The 21903-nt window shown below is 42.9% G+C and overlaps 1 protein-coding gene across 2 annotated transcripts in view; it reads left to right on the forward strand.

Annotated features, from left to right (window-relative positions):
• Positions 1-21903, forward strand: part of LOC126874082 (chaoptin-like) — an 88588-nt gene that overhangs the window by 12258 nt on the left and 54427 nt on the right. The window contains exon 3 of one of the 2 annotated variants that reach the window (XM_050635693.1): positions 20096-21176. The exons of the other annotated variant lie outside the window; for it this stretch is intronic. The gene's annotated coding sequence lies outside the window, so the exon portion shown is untranslated. The remainder of the gene's footprint in view (positions 1-20095; positions 21177-21903) is intronic. 2 annotated transcript variants of the gene reach the window in all.

Raw genomic sequence — 21903 nt, forward strand, 5'->3', positions numbered from 1 at the left:
GGGCTGGGCTAATTAATTAGAAGCGTTACGCGGGTTACTTCGAGGTAATTGCCCGGTTGGCGCGGCTATACACGAGTTACGCTCGAAGCTACATCGACCATTAATTTCAGGGAAAATACGGAGCCACGGGTGCACGGGTGGTAAAAGCAATAAGTTCTTTCTCTGAACTGTCTACGAATCGCGTTCCACACTCAAGAGACGAATAAAATGATGTTTTCAAATTAGAGTCATGGCTGAGAACAAAATTTTCTCTTTTTTCTATGGAACCTAAGTAATCGTATTCTTGGCTTTACCTCGACTATGGCGCATAGAAAATGGAGCAAAAGAGTCCGCCTTGTGTACGAGTCCTTCTTTTTACCTCTTTCTGCGCCGTTTTCTACAAAATATCCTGATAAAATGCCACTCGTGGAGATAAACGGGAAACCGGTGCCGTGGAAATTTTCTGAGACGTCGCGTCTCGGCGTTCGCGTTTCATCGTCGATTGGTCTCTCATCGACGACGTCGGCGTATTCGTCGTGTCGCTCCGGGAACTCCTAACTCTTCCACCTGCGCTTATTCTTCTCCTTGTGTTTTTATTTATACATTCGTCTTGTTCGTTCGGCTGCCTTTTTACAGGCGATCGGAGCCAACAAACACGTTTTCAGACTCACGATCACGTCTCTTCTAGGTTGGAATAAATTCGCTGGATGGCGTAAAAAGTTTTATCGAGATACAACTGCCTCGATAATAAAATTCGCACGAATACTCTGCAATTTGAAAATCACGAAAATGATGGGTGAAACACGACATACGTTAAACAGAGAATGTCTCGTAAAGGTGATGGCAAACTTTACAAGCACGTAAAGCATGTAGTTCGTCGAAGGAAATAAGAGTGCCTTAATGGACATGGATCCAATCGATGCAAATATCAATGCACGTTTCTAATTGTGCAGACACAACGATTCGATAATCGGCCTTACAACAGTCTAGGTTGATCGAATCGATAATGGAATTCCATCGGGGTATCTTTAAACCGCGTGCCATATTGGCCGTAATAGAGGGGTAGGGACGCGGAATGGTCGGGCAACGAGAACTCCATCAATCCGTTTCGCGGTTTGATTGAGTGCCAACGGAGACCTGTCAGCGGAGACTAGCATAATATCTCGCGTGTGATAATCGAGTCTCGAATTCGGGAGAACGATGGTCGAGGATTACAGATGATCGGGCCTCCGAATTACAGAATCGGGAGCTCTCTCGCCTCGCTACTAGTAGACTGTTCTCTCGTGTATGGAAAATGATTCCCATCGTGTTCGCCGCACGTATGCCGTCTCTTAACGCTTTGATGGACGGTCTGTTGAAGGAAATACAATGTGCCACGTGTGCCGAAACTCGCTGTCGAAGCTGTAGCATCCTTTACAGTCGAGACATCAGTGTCCAGAACATGATTGAAACGTGAGTCGTCTGAAACGTGGCTGATGCGATGCAATGCGTGGATTTATTGAAAAATATCGATCAGGTATCGTGGAAAGCTAGCACAAAGACGCTTTCACTGTGAAATGCGAACAAGATGTACTGTAATGATGAATGAGCCACCGAGAAAAGGGAATGGATGCGTGGCTGATCCTGAATGGCATTTTTTCCCTTAAGTGCCGACTCAATCCCTGTTCGTGGATATTGAAACGTGTTATCTATCGAATCGTTTCGATACGAGACGATAGAGAAGATGCTCATATACTCGTAGTAGTACGACGAAAATATAAACAGGACTTTGAAAGATTTTCGATATTTTTATATCGATAGAAAAATCATATCATAGGAATTTTCAGTCTCGACTATTTCTAGCGCTACAGAATATTATTACCAACCAAACGAACGAACGAGGCTCATTCACAGGAAGCCGAAATAGCAAAACGAGTTAAGCAAAGTACCTTCTATACATGTTCCTTTGCAAACGCTGGCTTTTCAACGAGTCAGCTTCCAGCAACGTAAATGCCTTTCCAGCAGGTTACCTCATACGCCGTTTGATTAACACCATGGAGAGTGTGTGGACGGCGCGGTTTCGGCATGCTGCACGTGACACTACGGGCCTACCATCCATTATTCTGTCCTCTCTTCGCGCGGCACGGCCCTCGCATTCTCTTCGCCGGCTTAAACTGATTTTCACCGGTACTCCCGTCGCCCGCGCTTCTCTTTCTTCCTTTCAACGTTCCCGGATGTCCCGTTTATAATGGCTGGTACTAATCGAGACAGCGAACTCGTCGCCGCTTTAACTGTCAGTTTTCTCCACTCTCTCGCCCAAACCCCTCGGTTTCATTTGCTAAAACGTCTCTCCGATTACTAGGCCGTCCTTTGTCGAGAACTTTCAACGGCCGAATAGCGTAATTAATATTTGAGAACGACATTCCGCAAATAGAGAAGTAATTTAATGAGGAACGCTTTGTCGTTCGAGCAATACTCACGTTCGCGAAACGCTCTTTCTAATGTGCAACGAAATAATCCCGGCGTTCTCTGTCCATGTCGCGTTTTGCAATTCGTTTCTCAAGAGTACGCGTCGTTCTTCAGAATAAGTTTCATCGTCATCGTTGGACGAAAATTTTTACGGTTCGCTGTGAACAGGGAACGAGGATCGCCCAGTGTACGCGCCTCAAATATTTCTCGCTTTGTCGTTATCTCGTTCAGAGAAGTAATAAGTTTGACAGTGGTTCGTGTTCGCGGTGGAAGATCAGAACTCACAATATCGGCCGGTTTTTTTCTAAATGGTTTTGCTCGAGTTTCCAGCGAAATAACCAACAGCTGTCTTTGAATCCTTTCGCGTCCTTTGACGAATGGCTCATTTAGCGACTGCGAAAGAAATAAGCGGGCTACCGATGTTATCATAAATCTGCTCATTCATCGCTTTCCGCGAACTGCCTCGCGCAAAAGCTGAAGGCCCGCCTGTGTGCGCATAAAATGCAATTAAGGGCGAAATAAAAAGACGAGATTCTAATAATCTTTCTGCTATTGTAACTATTCGCCGCGATCAAGTTATACGTTTAAAGCGTTCTATTGTCAGCCTACTATTAACTTACTAGCAGAAAAATGGTAAAAACGGGAACGCTGTATTGTGTGAGACGAACGATCCTAATCTCTTTACGTTTCGTATATGTCGCCGCTGAAAATACTATTTAGGTATTAATCTTAGCGCGTAACCTGCTCCTCTTCGTCAGATATGTATTCAAGGAAAGCTGAGAGGCGTGTTTGCGCAAACAGAGTATGTTAGGACATTTTCAACGATCGTAAACTTGCAAAATCCGTCTTTTGTGTCCTTCGCTCCTTTTTTCATTATCAGCGTCTCTTCCTTCGTTTGTTCGTATTTCTCTTCATTTCCTGCGTCTCTCGATGTCTCTTCTTAACGTTCTCCAAAAGAATTTATATATACAAAGTTAATGAAGCAAACTTTATCGCTAGACGCGAACAAAGAAAAAAAGCAACGGGTGATCTCAAAAAATAACGAAGTACCTGTGGAGTGCCACGAGAGAGTAAAACGCGTCTTCGTCGTGGCAGCACTTTTTTGATTTTGATGGATCACATTCTGCTCGCGACGATCTTTCAACCTGCCTTCCTTCGAGCCACTTCTTTCCTCGTTTTATTAGCCGTCTAATGCTAGCGCTAAGCAAATGTCCTCGATGACAATGATGGACGCGAAATCGTTAAGCGGCTCGAATGGTTAAACCAAATTCAAGAGACGATACTTTTACATCATTTACTGGTTCTTCCTGCGGGGGATAAGACTGACACGAATTGAAAATCGAGATTGATTGCAATTATTTCGATGGCAAATCGGTGTCGAACAACAAATCGAACAGCTTTCGAACAATTTCCACCGTGACAAACACGATGTTGATATCGTTTTAATTAATTGCGTTCGATAGCAAATACAATTGCACATGATACCGCAGTGTGAGTAGTTCAGATTGTATCTATAGAAAAACTTATCGTAACATGTGATTATTTTAGTCACCTAAAATTTAACGTTTTTAAATCCAATCTTGAACTTTGGGGAAAATAATCAAATTTGTTGAAGAGAAAATTGAGAATATATCGTGTACTTTATTTCCAGCAAGAAAATGATATTAAAAACAATATCAAATGATCCTATGGTAGAGCTATATAAATTAGCAAGATGAGCTGTCAATGTAAGTACTCAATATACATCGAGCTTATCGCGTCACTAATAACTCAAATAGTTCGTTTTCAAACGTACATGATAGCTTGAAAGTTGGTCATAGCGAAATTTATCGATTTACATGACAAACTACTTAATTACACTCAAATGTCCCTTCGCCTCGAACAACCCTACGTTATCCTAGATTTTGATTTGTGTAAACGTCCAGTTACAACGTAACACCGTGATCTACGTCACCATACGACCCACCCTTAATTCATCTGTGGTCCATGTGAACAGCCTAACCGTGGATTACCCTGGCCAGTTACAACCTACCGCCGTGATCGTAGCAATTCCGCCATAGTTAAGAACCGTGACCCACGACTCCTCTATATTATCCGAATGCACGAAACATCGTGAGCCACGACAGGCTACAACACCGGTTACCTCGCAGCAATGGCGCATCGTGAGCCACGCAACCGTACGACCTGGCCACTATCGGCCACCTTTGACCCAGCTGGGACGTGCTAACGAGTACGTCAGCCAGAACGAGACGGAAAGCCCCGTGTTGGCGAGGGTGTGACGAGAGAAAGAGTGAGTGTGTGCCTGTGTCGGAACAGCTGTTTCCGCGCGATACGCTTTCACGCATGACGTGAACCCGGCGCTATCTATCGGATATTCTTTCGTTGTCACGAATTTTCACCTACCGTTATCCGGTACACGTCGTGTCATCCCTTTCAGTCATCGCGCTGTATGCGCTCGTGGCTGTGGCTGGTGCGAGCGCACGGACACGGAATATCGTCTGGGATACAAAAGCCTTCTCATTCGATTTGACACAAGTCCAGTCACGATTTCTCAAAAAAGGTATAAAAAACGAAAATATAGTATGACGAAGGCCAAAAGAAAGCATGAAAGAGGAGAAGAGAGAGAGAGAGAATTAAATAAGAGAGGAGAGGGTAAACGAGGAGAAGAGAGGGCGAATAGTTAGTATTGTTGCTGATGTGCTGTTATCGTAAAAATTACCCCTCGGCAGAATCATAAATTGAGGAATGCGAACAATGGAAAGGGGGCCAGCGAGGAATATCAATAACGAGTGAAAAATAGATACACCACGGTTTCGCCTGGACGAAAAGGAACAAAAAGTGGAAAGGCTCATTGGCACGAGTGGAACGTTGGGGTTATATCGTTTCACGGCAACTGTACGCATAGCTTTTCTGTGACTACTCGTGTATATGTTCATATAGTGCGCGCATATATGTATACATATGTATAGATGTATATACACACCTCTGTATTACCGCGGAAACCCCGCTGGGAATGACCAACACATTACAAAGGGTAATATTATAATGAAGGTTATATTCAGCGGGGAATCCGCTTTTATGGATTCACTATCCGGGGCGCTGAAAGTCTTTAAACCCGCCGCGGTTGTGATCAAAGAACGACTGAGACTAGCTGCGCAAATTGCTCCGAGATAAATCGATGATAGGCATATCAGAGACGCTTCTTTTCATCGTGTTATAGTATAGTATGAAACTCGGGGATCGCAAAGTTTCAAACTTCCTACGAAGAGCATTACTTCTGCAGCGTAGCACTGGCGAATTAAACTCAAACCAAGTTCTTGAATCTCTGCATATCTTCGCTTATCGAATTTCCTATAGGACCTTCTTTCCTCGCGTAGACGACTTGATCGACGCCTGCGAAACGAGCAGCCAGCAGTGAGTGCCAAAAAAGCTGAGATCACGTTGGATTAAGATCCCTTTCAGACAGCAACAGTGTGCTCGCCACGCGGACTAGCCGTCAAAGTGGCGAAAAATGCTGAAAACTTTACCAACCACCGCAGCTGCTGTCGTTCCATAGACTTGACACGTTCCTCGCTCACGATCCACGATCGTTGTGCATTTTTCAATCCGACTACATTCATGCATTTAAATTGGCCTGGGGGGGGGGGCTTTTATAAATCCTGGAATACCGTCAAATCGGGCCCTGTATCACCAACGTAAAACAAACTCGCGCGAGAGATCCGATACATCCATCGTTCCGTCTCGTGGACGCGATTAAATGGCCCGAAGTGAAATTTTTACGAGCCGCGACTGCCTGTCCAGAGATATCGCAAGATCCGCCGTGTGTTTTGCAGACTATCGGCCGGCTCGAATAGCCAAAGAAATCCTGGAACGTAGCCAACAGGTTCCAGAGGCTGCGAGTTTTGGCTGATCTCGGCACGTCCGTCTTCTAAAGATGGATTTTCATCCCTTCGGGACCTTTGACCCCACCATGTGGCTCTGCTGTCGCGGCCAGTTGCATTCTCCATTGGGGTGGAACTATTCCGTATTCGATTATGCATACCGTTGCTTGAAAATTGGTATAATTTGAGCGGCGCAAAGTAATTGAAGATTTATAACTGTGATGTAATTGAAAATTTATAGTTGCGAAGGAGAATTGATGCGGAAAGTCTCCAGCAACTGGGCGAGGTTACGACTCTAAAATAATTCAATACAGAATATTTCAATAAACCAGAGTAAATGATACGTGTTAACCACCTTCGTTGCATGTTCGATTGATGTTTTTTTCTTTTTTTGTATAACCAACACATGCGTTCTTTCGTTATGCGTGTTCGTTAATGCTGCTAATCGATGAAGTCTTATTTTTAAATTTATGATAGCTTCAAGTTTGCGGGAGTCTGTACATTTTGGGAAGCGAGTTAAACCGCCTGAATTGTTCTGCCATTACAGTGTTATTTTGAACGATTTAGAAGGTAACAATGTGGCGGAAACATGAATTTCATTTATTTAGTTGTTTAGTCGGGAAATTGAAATTTCTGCTGATTAACAGTGGAAAAACAGATGTCTCTATTAAATTAACTGACAAGTGGACGATGTCAGTCACAGCGGCTACCTTTTAAATCGGATTAAAATGAAATTTCACGCGTGCTCGGCCGTGCAATCTGGTCGTTCGCAATCGAGGCGCACTCGAATAATTTATTGTGGAGTCGGTTCGGTGTGGTTTGTCATAGTTCTGCTCGAGGATCTTGTCCACGCGTGAAATACTGTCATAAGAAGATTTCGATGCATAAATAAGTGCATTGTATCGATTCTTTATAATATGTTCAACGGTATAAAACAGAGAAGGTACGATTTTTAGAGAATTCAGAAACGAAATTTACTACATTAAATTAATTTAATGTGTTTTACGAAATCTCATAGAAACCTTTCGTCAATATACTATAAGCGTGATACGAAATAGAATTTGGAATTTCATTGGTAGCGTAATAAGACAGGGCCATCGTGATTATATTGGCAAAATATGAAGGTCTCTCTTTACTGATTATATTAGTTACTGCTTATATATTATTTACATTTAGTTATTGATTACGTTAATATGCTGATATTTAGTGGGATGATCTTTAGTATTAATTACATGTTTAATATCGAATACTAAACAACATTTGCGTTTTGGCATTAGTACCAAAGCAATAACGAATATGTTGCACACCTAACAGTAAGTTCTCGAATATTTACATGAGCTACTATATGTGCAATATTGGCAAACCGAATATCGCGACCTGATGTCCGCGAATCATACGAACGCGTGAGCAATTTGGCACGTGGCGGGTACGCGGATTCGCCGTCGACGAAATTTCGGTTAACTGCGTCAGTCGTCGAAAGTAGCGCCGTCAGACAAAACGCTGTAATTAGAGCAGTAATTGCCCTGGTGAAAGTACAGAGGAAGAGAACGCGTTATATTGTGCGCGGGAAGAAGAGACAGAGGAGGGAAGAAGCGAAATCAGCTACGGTACTAGGGCAATCATGGTAATTACTCGTGAGCATGTACATTACTGTGGCGTCCAGTGTCTGGAGAAAAGGAGCGCCTAGGAGTGGCTAGATTTCGTCCACGCCTCATTGCGTCTTGCATCTCATATTGTTCTCATCCGATGAAACAAAGGTCAAGAATTTATGATGTCGTGGCGAGAACACATCTTCACGGACAAAAGAGTTGCGTGTGCGTATGCAGAGTATCGCCCAGGGATTAACAGGATATATTTGTCGCGATATCCTATGGGTATAATCGAGCAAAAATTATTACAGTGTCTACGAGAAATATTGAGACGACATTATATTTATTATAGAGCATTTTAAATCAGCAATATTTATATATTTTTGTTGTTTGATTATGACCACGGAATATAACGGCCAAGCTTCGCTGTTAAACAGCCTGTATAAACGCAATTGTGTCAACGCGATCGTGACTCTATTTGAATAACGCGAGCCGAAGCATGTAATTAGGCAGTATAACAACGCGTTAAATCGTTATAAGCGGTGGAGGTTCAACGAAATGTAGGACGCTCAGCGATGAGAGATATTGATCGCTTTCTGTTCGAATGGATTCTCGATATAAATAGACCAGTTGCTTCTTTCTATCTTTTTTCTTTTTTCTTTTTTTTTTTTTTTTTATTGGTCACTGCATAAATGGACCATAAAGCGAGTCTAACGAGGCTCCACTCTCGAACAACAAAGCTGCTCATCACCGAACCACCGGCTTCCAAAGAAGATAGGTAATCCCCGATTTTCCATCGATAATGCGTACGAGGTTACAGTCGTCTCTCAAAAATTGATCGTGAAATTTTGTAGCGTGGTTCCTTCCACCTGAAACGATCGCACAATGCCTCTCGATTTCTCTGGCGTGTGCTAGTGCGAGAGGACGAGATGTGCGCGAACTGAAAGAAAAATTCCCTGAGGGTGTACGACGAGGTCGACCACAAAAGAACGCCTCGATACGCTTTCGAATCGTTTCACTGATTCTGTGTTTCGCGGGCAAGAAGTCGAGACCAAGTCGAACCGGTTATTCCCGGGCTCCAGATGGAAAGCCCAGGCAACCCCTTGCGCGCCCCACGGTCTGCCTCCGCCTCGTGAAGAAACACAAACGTTAATTTTCCGTTAATAATTCAGAGACATTGGCGGTTGGCCCCTCGGGCGTTCGAGTATTCCGAGTTCCACCGGTTATGCAAACTTGTCCCAGTGGTAGTAATTTCTCGCCAAGTCGAAACAGAGGTTCTCTCTCTGGCGTCGCGTGGCAAAAGTGGTCGGGTTATTAGCCGGAGCCTGTGGTGTAACGCCCGGTCCGTTCGTCGAGAACAAGAAGATACGTCATAATAGACGATGTTAGTTTTTAATTACACATTAAACATTTGCACAGCCGTGAGGATTCGTGTCGTTCCCACGAACGCTTTCAACGCTACCGAATGCCTTTTCTCTTGGCACGCCCGCCATTCGATTCCTTGCAATTTTCACGCTTGTTTACATGCTCTGAATGGTTATCGCGCTCCTCGTGCTTTTTCTTGCTGTCGTACACTCCCAGGGGGGACGGCGATCCCCATTCTAAAAGCGACTTCGTCGCGTCGAAAACTTCTACTTCTGCATCTGCGTTGCTGAATTGAGACGTTCATTTCGGAGAGGAAATCGAGGGAGCGCCAGGGTTCTTTAGATTCGAGAAATTGATCGTTAACGCGTTCCTTTCATGGACGTGTTAGCGGAATCTTTTCCAATGGCGGTGTTGAACGACTGATGGTGACGCAACGATGACACGGAATCGGAAAGGAAGGTAGGCTGACGAAAGGGAGCGAATCCGTCACGGTAACTTTTATTAGAAAAGTTCGCGGTGTCGCATCGAATTATGCACACAATGATCCGCGTCGTCGGGCTTCGACGGAAGATTTCTCGAGCGAATGGCGTCAAATAACCTCTGACGTTTCCCTGCTAAACGACCAATATTGGATTCTAATCGTGTATAGACTAACAGTTCCGTTTCGTAAACGAAAAATTAAATAAAAAATATGTAACGTATAATACCAAGACACGGATTATAAAACTCCTACAATTAATGTAACTTTAAAAAGAGAACAACTGTAATAGTGACGAATGTAAACACGATAGGTCTCGTTCAACTTGCGCACGCTAACTGACCGACCAAAAAATTCTCAAAAAATATCTACGTCCATCGAAAAAGCTCGGTGAATATTACTTTAAAATTATTGGGAGTAATATAGATCAAATAACTTTATCAAACAAGATTGATATTTATGTCCCAAGATACTAGAGTTACGTACTAGAAGAAATACTATATTTTCTCTACTGGAAACATCAGAGCAAGACATAATAATAATAATCGCTGAATCCTTGAATTATGCAAGCTTGTAATGCGGAATAGCAGCTCATCTGTCAAATGATAAAGTAAGATAAAGTAAAAGATAAATGTAATAGTAATAATAATAGTAATAATAATAACAATAAATATCATGCGTTGGCATACTAAGACTGTTAGATACAGCTAGCCAAACTTTCTCGTATTCTCACACAATGAAACCCGAAATAGAGCGTAGTTGATCCATCCGTCAACCAAGTCGACGAAATATCTTTTCCAAGCTACCCACATCGCCCGTCCTCGACAGAAGCCGACCAAGCCATGCACGGATGAAATTCAAGGATGATTTGAATCGCGTGTAATCGTCCACAAGGTCGCAGACGACTCGTTTCCATTGGCGTCACGGTGCTAACGAGCAATTACAGTGAGTCCAGGCTCATGGAGGGCGGTTCAATTTTGCAGGCGCATCGATCGGATTGTGCAACAAGTTTTCAACGACGAGAAAGAGAATCGATCGAAGGTTCGACTCTGTCTCCCCGCCCTTCTAGTCGTTCGTATCGATGAGAAAGCTCGGATTTGCAGCGGGGCATAAATCCGAGCTTAAACGACGCTCACCGCCATTTATAAAGCGGTTGCTCTGTCGCCTCGAAGTGCCTGCGCGTCGATTAATGGAATTCCTCGGCGACGTAGCGATCGTTCGTGCGAATAAATTCACGAAGGGTCGCCGGAGATCTCTCAGGGAAAAGCGGAGGAGGCCCTTTGCCCTTCGTCGCCACCCCGGCTGATCGTTAATGGGACTCTGACGGAAATTGATTCGCCGAGTAACGGTGAATGCGACGTTTAGCTACGCGCATCCTTCGATACTCGAGAATTCTCGATACAATAAGACTTGCCTGTGCGGCGAGCTCACGAAGACGGCTTTAGAAACGGCGGAGCTAATCAAATCCCGAATCTGTAGACGTCAGGGTTGCGACGAGCCGTGAAGCATAGTGTATAGCTCCGGAAAATATTTCGACATTTATCATAGAAAACTTTCAGATGTATCGTGTGCGTTACATGAGACGTTTCTAAATTTCATTGCCACTGTGATTGAAGGTTTGATACTGTAATTTGAAAGCAATCTGAAAATGTGTATAGAAGCTACAAGATATTTAGCGATATATAAATTTATCGAGTCTCGTAATGATACCATTACATTTCAAAACGTTTCATATAACTTACATGATATATTCATGAACTGTTTCTACCACTGTTCGAATATTTCATGAGAGACATTTACTTTATCTTTGAAATTAGTTCCTTTAGCAGAGTTTCAAGACGTTTGTTCTTTTCTTACGGATAGATGATTTGTCGAGGTTTTTATGCTTATGAATTGAATAAGGACTTTCTGCAAAGAAGTAAGACAAATAGAGAGTGTCCGTAGGTAAACACCTAGTGGATCAAAGCAACTTCTGCTCAGGATTTGTGGTATAGATAGTAGGCTTAGGCAGAGGCTATTTGTTGGCGGTCTGGAAAGGCTCAATTGATTGGGGTAGTTGTCCGGCAAACAAATCCCTATCCAATCCACTTTCTGTTCTGTATCTGCTTCTAGGAGTTTCGAACGCTATTTGTACAGATGTAACGCGGATCCTATCAGCCATTCCTGCAAAAGAAAAATTGGTTAATATGGAATCGTCGCGACTTCAATTTAGGGGTTGCAAATGGCCAATTTTGTTATGGAGACTGGATCTGTCGTTGAAATGAGACTTTTATCAAATTTATCATCGCCCCTCGTTGTTAACCGAGTTTTGACTGTATCGCGGCTTCTTAAACGGATTTGTTAAGACCCTGACGGTGATTCGAAATTGGTTCACGAAACGGTTGAACCACGAGAAAGCAATCCCTAGCGTAGGGATGCTAAGTAGGAAAGCAATTTTGCATTCCAAGATAGAGTGTGCCGGAGTGAAATTGGGAAATCGGCTGGTTTGCATCGCTAATTAATTCTAACTACACTATTCGCTGAACTTGCGAAACTTCGATAATCCTGTAGCTGGTTGTTCATCGTACACGTTTTCTTACGCGGATTAACAATCGGAAACAAATTTATTACGACCTGATACTTTCATTCCTATTTTATTAGGCTGTGATATATAAAGTACCGCGATATTCGAAAATCGTTCATTCAGATTACACGAAGAAGTTGTTACTTGAATTAATAAAGGATTATTTTAATAAAACACGAACATGGTACTGCTTTCAATTTCATTGAAATACTCGCTAATCCGTTTTGATCTTTATCATCGTTTGTAAATCAAGGCACGTTCCCCGAACGCAACAATATCAAGAGGGTTTCTCGCAGAAAGAAAGACATTTGTAAGGGGGCAAGTAGCCGCAAACGATGGTGAAGCGTAGATCGCGCAAATGGACGAGATGAGGCCGTGGAAAAGGAGTTAAGAGACCAGCTGGCAAAAAGTCTGGAAGACGGCGAAGCCAAATTTCTTGCTCGACCGCAGCAAAGACAGCCGACGTCGAGGCTAAAGAGAGCGAAACTCCTCGCGCAATTAGCAACGCCCGGCGTATACCGATAAAGTCAATTAACCTATCGAGTTAATGAAATACCCACTGACGATTAGCCCTCGTTTCCTTGCGACGAGCATCGTGCTCGGTGATAAGGGGATATACGTGACTCAAATTCTCCATTGTGGCCGACGTTATATCTTCGTATCCAAGGAATTAAAATGTTCACCGCGCTTGCAGGCGCTTTTACACGCTTTCCCACCTATCTCTCGTTTTAATGGACGATTCGTGTGCCTCTGGTAATTAACAAGGATAAAGACACAAGTGTGTGTCGTCAAAGTTTCACAGATATTTCGAAAGTTATATGATTTAATATACATATAGAATATTTGGTGTACGTTACGCGTGCGAATTAATTGATCTTCTCCTTTGTGCATCACATAAATTACTGGCGGTACACGTAAAAGAGACCGAACTATCGTGATTGGAAAATTGAATTTACTACGGTTAATGCATTTCTTAGAGACTTTGCGCAACCCAGAAGAGTTGCCCGAGTGTTCGGCAGTGAAACGATTAAAACTCGGCGAAGTATTCAAGTAATTACAGAGCAAAATCGGTATCGAACCGCGTGCTGCCGCAGAAGGTTAATTGCTTTCGGTATTTTGCGCCCATAAAGCCCTCGCAGACAGACAGGATACCTTCTTGTGTGTACGTTCAGCCGTCGAAACTTCCAGTTTCCCTGCGGAAACTTCTTAAAAGCAGTATCGAGATGCGCAACGTTCGGCTGACGTTTAAGCAATTAACCGCTAATTACTCAGTCATTCATCGCACTTCCATCCTGTCGAGTTCGCAGAACTCCGACCTGACGCGTTCAAAGCGAACAACATCTGACATATCCAGAGTAGAACGAGTCCAGTGATTCAATTTACACTCTCGACCATAAGTCACGGATCATTTGTCAATCTTAGACATAAGCTTTGATAAAATCTTCAAAGCATAGTCCTATTTCATTAACTTTCATTTTTTCATTGATCCGTCAAGGACCGGATAGCGCTTCATCGTTATGTTATAATCATTTTAATTTCTGTAAATTTCATAAAATTTTAATACCATCTATACGAAACAAATAATGATAAGAGAAATATTAAACGAATCTGTAAAATTTCATATCACAGTCACAATATTAGAGAAGCAAAATTCGATAATACAAGATAATTTAAAAAAAAATTGCAAATGAAACGTTTCGGTGACACAACGTTGATCTCTAGTGGGTCGTCAATAAATAAATAAATAATACATAAATCTGTCCGGAGAAAAAACGAATCGTCAATTGCAAATCACCAACCGGCCAACGATCGATCGTTCTAACGACCTGTGTGCGATCTCCATTCTATCAACGACACACCGTAAAGTTCCAAAGAGTAGTCCAGGCGGACTAAACGAAGCGGTCCATTCTGATCGGTCGTTCTCTGGTTTCGCGCGTCAAAAATAAAACGTCGCTTCCACCGTCAGTGACGATCTCCTCTCCCTTCCGTCGTCTATCGTCCTTTATGGGAAACCACGAATAGCTCGTAAGTTCGCTCGAGACCTCTCTTCTATGAATATCTCTCCGGGCGAGACAACGCGATATGCTTGCACAGAGAGGAACAGAGGAAGAAAGAGAGAGAAAGAGAGAGGGAAACGGGGAAACAGAGAGGGCGAAAGAGAGAAAGTGCAGCAGCCCTGCCGCAGACTCGGTGACGTGCCCGAGGGCACTGCACTCCACCGTCTTTCGACCAATATTGTGACACGCTCCGGATTTTCCGTGGCTTTATCACAACTTCCTTACCTCACAGAGTTCCCTGTTCATCTGTCATCATCAATGACACGACTTCGAGTGGATCCATCAACTCTTAACTTCTTGCCTCGTTTAATTTGTAATTTGTGGTGTGGTAAATTCATAGAAATTCTTAGACGTTAAAACAAGTAGTTACATTCACTTCTGGGTTAGATTCGTGTTTTTTAGATTTGTGATTCAAGAAAATATTTGCACATTTACCACGTGGATAACTATTATAGGTACAATATGTTTTTCATGGGTAGACCGAGACTTGTTATGCACTTATGAAGAATTTGAATACGTGGAAAGCGTTTAGGGGATACATAATGTGCAAACACATACAAAATGTCCAAAGGTAAACTTCTGATAGTGATATAATATTTATTTCTAGAATGTGAAACAAATATCCATTTAGGTTTCATTTGTATTTACACAAATTCATAAAATGTTGTGTATACAAAAATTCATAAAGATTAGGCGGCTGTGATAAATCTCTTGTACGAAATGTTGCTACAAATGATCCAATATCTTCTTAAGTTACTCGTGTTTCGTATACGTTAAAAACAGTACGTTAGTCCACTTCTAAAAGCGTCAACAAAATTTGGAGTGTAACTGATTCAGATTTTATGACAGAACGAGAGAAACATTGAACGGCGTAATAGAATAGCTATATTAATTTCGATGATTGAGCGACGACGTAGTTTGTCACAGTGTTGATAAAAAATCAAACTTTTTGACAATTATTACCGCGAAAAAATAATGCCTGTAATAAAGAAAGACCGTCACTCCGGGGAAAATAAATGACCCGTCGCTCGATGAAAATTGTAATTCGAATAAACCAACGGTGTACAGGAATAATGACACGCAAAATAACACGCTTGTCACGCTCGGGGATTGTCCAGTGCGTTCGCAAAAGCGCACAATGCTTCTCTGTTGGCATCACGGCTAACGTCGGCCGTGTCAATGCACGCAGATCTAATCATTTTCATTATCGAGTTGTAACGCCGCTCTAATTGATTGCAATGACATGTTTCTTTTATTACTGGCTTGAATTAATGCGCCACGCTTTGAAATCCTATATTTTATTCGTGCGCATTAACGCGGTATGAATGTCGTCGTGTGACTACTCGCTGCTTCCATCGGATAATTCGATTCGCGAATGAACATGTAACACAAATCGAGAGAAAAATTAAAGGATGCTTTTCGATCTATAAAGCATTTCGGTTGGAATGAAAATAATAATGAAGGCAGAATACCATGTACGCGTGCAAATCGGCTTTTTAATTTTGAATGATTAAACGAAGCTATTTATGGTTGTAATCCGGGAATTTTTATTTCCAAATATCCTCCTGCTTCATTTTGCGAATCGATGCAGTATGTATCGTAATATCGTTCTGTAAGTAACGTCGTTTTTTACTTTGCAGTATGGAGTTCTGATTATAAAATAAAATCAAATTGTGGCTACTAAAAGCAACTAAAACGATTGCAAATAGAATTAATATAAACTGAACGACACTATTAAATGGCAAAAGAATTTTGTTCTATCGCGACCAAGTTTTGTATAACACGCTTCATATATTCATAAAACGTATCAACAAGTGTTCGAACAATTTCGTGAGTTGTTGTACGTCGTGGATTCAACGTGGCCGTAAACCTTACGAAAGGCTATATCACAGAGTCTGTGTGGAATATATTGCGTTAGCAAACCACGAATTCGACCTGTTAGCCGCACACAGTTAGGAGACAGGCTGGCCCGTCGTATACACGTCCGGCGTCTACACCTCTGGCTCTCAACGTGATGCGTCAGACGACTGAAAAGCAGACGTTTATATAACGAGGCAACTTTATGAAAAGCTAACTGTAACTCTGTCGCGAGTTCGGCCTCCTTCAGCTCTGTTTCACAGGACCGGCTGAAAGTGCCGTGACTTCTTCCAGTCTCCTTACTAATCAACTCCCTCGGCTAAACTCTCTGCTCGTCTTCGTCCCTCCGTCACTGTCACCGCGCTTTTCTGTCTATTCGCGGGAAAGGGAACTCGTTCATTGTTCTCGAGGGCAATTAAGATTTAAGTTATAGCGAAGACGCGTTCTCGCTTATCGTTACCGAACGTTTCGAGGGGAAGAGTCCCGCGTCCAGCGTTTCCTCGAACGACTTTAAACGGAGGGCTTAAAACGTGAGAAAAACGTGAAGCATCTGTTCGAGCGCTTCTCGAGAGGATATCGAGGGAGTTTACGAGTCTGTTAAACTCGTTAGAAACGGTGTCGAAACCCGAGCACGCTCTTTATACCCGATCAACGTGAGCATGACGCGAAATAAAGTGACAAGCGCGCAACCACTGTCGCAGATCATAATTACATAATAATTACATAATAATTACACAATGTTCAATATCGCAGCGTGATTTTCGTTATTTTAATGGTTACCGGCTGTAATTAATAATTATCATGTAAATATCCAATTGACGATCGTATCGATTTATCAGTCAACTCATTCAAGTGCGTTATTATTTCGCGTTTCCAAACAATACTTCACAATACTAAATTACAATAATTTGCTCTTGCAATTAACATACCCTCGACGTTAGCCCTTCGTCCAGTCAGCTTATATTTTCATCTGTTAATTACTGTCATTTTAATTCGTTTCGATTCGATCAGCCTCGATGTTGCTCGCGATGTTTCCTTTGATAATTAACCCATATCCTATTTCGTATCATCTATCGTTCATTATCACAGACCGCTTTAATGTTTGGCGTCATCTCGATTCATTTACTTCTCACGAGCGGAACGAAATTTCTCCATAATTGACACAGGGAGCAGAGCAAGAGAAGAATGGGGCAGCGCGCGCGCGAGAACCAGAATGGTAAGAGAACGGGGGCGCAATCTCTATACCCCAACTTTGAATCGTGCCCGAAATTCCTTGCCAACGGGAAATATCGCCGGGGTCAGGAATTATTCTGATGCGGTATTAAACGAGGAATCCTAAGATCATGGGATTAAGCCGGGCAAAATTCGGGCGTTGAAATAGTGTCGTCGCGTGACACATGCGCTATGCTCGGTCGCTGTCTTCGAATTATGAAATTGTGAAATTCGAAACGTTTCTTGAATTTCCGACGAGAGAGCCACGCTTGTTCATAGTGCCGTGAAATTAGCTACAACTAACAAACGACATACCATGCAACATCGTCGTTCGTTCCTATATATTATCATGAACTGTGTTAAGATTCACGGAGCAGAATAATCGACGGGCTCGGCATCAAAATTGGGAAGGCGGTCAGAGAGAGACAGAGACACGGAACGAGGTGAATCCGGATTGGCGGCGACACGAAATGCCACTCAGAAGTCAGGCGACGGGTCGGCGAGTGTCAAGACACTCCCCTTGAAAAGAGACGTCACAATAAAGTCCGGTGAAAGGGAACAGAGTCCGGTGAAAGGGAGCAGAGTCCGATTCCAGCGGGTTGGCTTGGAAGAGAAGAAAACGTGCCCCTGTCCCCATCGTGAAAAAGCCGGAAGCGAGGTCGCATCCGACTTTTTGTCGCTCGGTCTCGCGAGGAGACTCGTTAATACCTGGCCTCGGTGTTTCAGGCGTATCAAGCGCGTGATTCGCGCGACATCGCTAAGTCCGCCCTTTTGATGTCTCGCCTCCCGATGATAAGCAGAAAAAGGAGAGGTGTATGCACGCGCGGTATGTCGAGCCTCGCCGCGTCGTATTTAGGTCGAAGCGACGCGACACCTCGAGGCGACATCACAGCGAGAAAAGACTCGTTCCTTACTCTCCTCGTTAGCGGCATCGGATTATTAAAGATTCATTATTCTTATAAAGGCATTGACCACCGATATCCCCTTGGAAATAAGCTTCGTTATCGAACAGAGACTTGGATCTTATGAGAAGAATGGCGTGTATCGAACTTGGTATCTTCGGTGTCCCGAACGCTCTTAACGTTTCCCTGATACATAATACGAAAGTCTGGAGAATCGATGAAAAGCTTGGAATCAGTAGTAGGGAAGGTTCGATAAACGTACACGCAACAAAAGCTTTTCCATACTTTCCAGAGTCCTCCTGGCCGCTTATCGCGTGTACCACGCGCAAACGATCTCCGAGAGGCATTTCCTCGCGAGATAATGCGGGAGTGGTCGATGAACAGATGAAAGGGAACCGGAGGGTTTGCCCCAGACAAAGCTGGCCGCGAAGCTAGAGGGGACTTAATGCGACGTTACTTTGTTTCATAAGTGTCCCCCATATCTGTCGGTCCCGAGTTAGGTAACTATTACTCGTATTTACCCGTCGTGTTTCCCCTTTCCCTCGTATCTTGGTTATGCTTCGACATACGATCGCCAATGGTGCCGTTCGTGGCCGCAGGCCATTGTGAAACGCCGTCCCTCGTGTCACTTGTAACCCCTTTGTTCGAAGAACCTGGCTTTTGTCCATACTCACCAATTCCTATCCTATTTGCCTCATCTTGGAATTCATTTTCGAAAACGCTTGACGGATTACTTTGTTCTAAAAATCCATCGATACTGACGAAACGAGATTGGGTGGTAATTTTTCAACTGCGTGGAAATTTGTTACAGCTGCTATTATCAATTCTGACAAAAGAATTTGTCGAACACATACCTCTGTGTTACGACGTTAATAACTTTTCAAACTTTTCTCTCGTATAATTTTCATTCGGAATAGCTGTCTTTTATAGAGCAAATTAAATGTTCCTTTTTACAGAGTGGATGTTGAAGCCTCCGTTGATTATTATTATTCTACTACTACTGCGTTCAGTTTCCGAGAAATTTCCAATGTAAGATCGTTTAACGTTACGATATTGTAAAATATCTCCGTGCGATATTAAACGAACGCATCAACGAACGCGTGTTTCGTCGAGGAAAATCGTGTCAATGGCGACACGAATCAACGGAGCGAGAGAAATAAATTCAATTAAAAAGCTGAGAAATCATTATTTCTTTCTTCTTTTTATTTATCTTACTTCGACAAAGAGTTACGAACGAAGGGGAAAGATACTACCCGTCCTTGTCGCGAAACTAACTATTTCTCGAAACTTTAAGACGCTCCAGAGGCGATCGCATTAAGTCGTCTGCCACTTTATCGGAATTAAATTAGCCGAAGCTAGCTCTCTTTTTCACGAAAGAAACGACGACGATGCGAAAAGATGTTTTCACTGCGAAAAATTCGTTCCCGTGTCTCGTATATCCACTCGCGATTTTATCACCCTCTCGTAGTTTTGCACACGCTCTTGATTTGTCTTCTGCAATTTCAAGTGCAATTGATGATTCGAATGCGAAAAAATACATATTTTCCTTCAATTTCCACCTGGATTCAGCGGAGAAAACTTTGTTGTTGTTTCTTAATTGAATTCTGAAGTTCTCGAATCTAATTTAACTTGGTCGTCGGCAACGAAAATGGTAGCGGAATCGTAGGAATTGTTGATAAAATAGCTGGTATTGTTGCGCGACGAACACGTCTCCTCAAAATAACTCCCTTCTTTACCTATTTTTTAATTAACGCGTTGTTCCAGATATCTAGATGCAGCTAAACATGAATATCGACGAGCTCGATCAAAACGAGCAGAGACACTGGAAATCCCGGGACGGCATCGTTAGCTTGGTAACTGGAAACCGCGAAAAGTCTGCTCAGACTCGCAGACACTGCGCTCCTCCGTCCGGAATTTGCAGATTCGTCGATACGTTGGCTTTGCATGATCAAATATCGTAATGAAGTGGCGAAAGCAGCTCAGCGCGTCAGCTCGTAAATGCGAATCAAAGCTGACGATGCTTCGCGTGTGTATGTACGCAGGACATGCTGGTTGAAACTACATCTGGCGCAAAATCATCAGAATTTCACCAACAACATTGCAACGTTCTCTCGTGCTCGATCGAATGGAACGGTATCCCGTGTTTGGAAAGTCGTACGTGCGTGTAATGAAAAACGACGATATAATATCAGAAATAACTTTATCGCAAACCGTTCAACGGCGCGTGTGGATTAGTGAATAAAATCATATCAATACTTCGTTACAGCACTTCCATTAATAGCGCTCGAGTATCACTCGAAATATTCGAAGGAAAAAAGGCTGAACGTCCATCATCTCTTCCTCCGAAGCGATATAAACGGGTTATTGGTCCGAAGCTGTTCACGAACCGATCGTCTCGAGGAACTAATTATTTCTGATTTCGATGCTACCGTGATTTCCGTGGAAATTGGCTGCTGGAGTACTTAACTCTCGCACTCATCAGATATCACGCGTGTTCTATTAACATATGCCTTGCAAGAGAGCTCATAGCCCGTCATTCAGCCCACTGGATAGCTACAGAGGCAGAAAGAAACGAAGAAGCCCGAATGGATAGAGAAAGAGAGGGCTCTTTGTACTTCGCAGCGCGAGCTTCATGCCATCGCCAATCTCCAACGATACAAAAACTTAATGCTCGCGAGCTTCCTGCTTGGTCGTCGCAGTTTTTCTAACTGTACGGACCTGATCGACCTTTTCTCTTCTCGTCGCCTCGTTTCATCGTGCGTTCGCTCTAGAAGAGAGGACAAAGTGATCTCGAATTAATGGAACACCCTTTGTGTTGGGCTGCGTCGCGCGGAAACAAAAATAGGTAGTGTTTAATTGAAAAATACGCTATTATTCGGTAAAGACTTAGGGAAAGAGAGAGAGCAACCATTGTCATTTGCATTTTCACCGTTTCGTCACGCTTTTTCTTCAATTTTGGTTGACGCGGCGAACGCTAGCCGCAACGTCCCGAGGCTCGTCACACGTTTTCCCTGCCAGCTACCGCGATTTTCAAAGCGCTTTTTGATGAACTTGTGATTGGAAAAAGCGTATTTCTACCTCGCTTGTCACTTACTCGAAGTGCTTTTTTCTTCCCCTCCCTTATTTTCCAATTCTTGCTCTTTTAAAGTATTTTTTCCATGAAATATTTTTAATTATACTCTTGGCACCTTTCTCTAGCGAGATACAGTAGAACTCCGTTTATATAAATCTGCGGGAGACAAACAGACTCATAGTGGAAGCAGGTAACCTGCAAAGTTTAACTAACTCTGACACAAAATATATATTTTGAGATAACAAGGAAGATTGTGAATCATGAACTTCAATTAATCAGGCACTAATTACAAGTAACATTTCGTCCGTGTAAATAAAGTTCCACTCTGTCCGAAAAGTTTAACATTTCATTCGAATTAAATAAGCCATTCCATTTTAACGTAACTTAAAATGATTACGTGAGGGATTGCAAGTACTTACGATAGTGAAAAAGGAGGGGAAAAACGGAAAGCATCGTAGCCAGCGCACAGAGGAATAATATCTCGGAAGACATTAATCAC

The sequence above is a fragment of the Bombus huntii genome, chromosome 15, assembly GCF_024542735.1.
Source record: "Bombus huntii isolate Logan2020A chromosome 15, iyBomHunt1.1, whole genome shotgun sequence".
NCBI lineage: Eukaryota > Metazoa > Arthropoda > Insecta > Hymenoptera > Apidae > Bombus > Bombus huntii.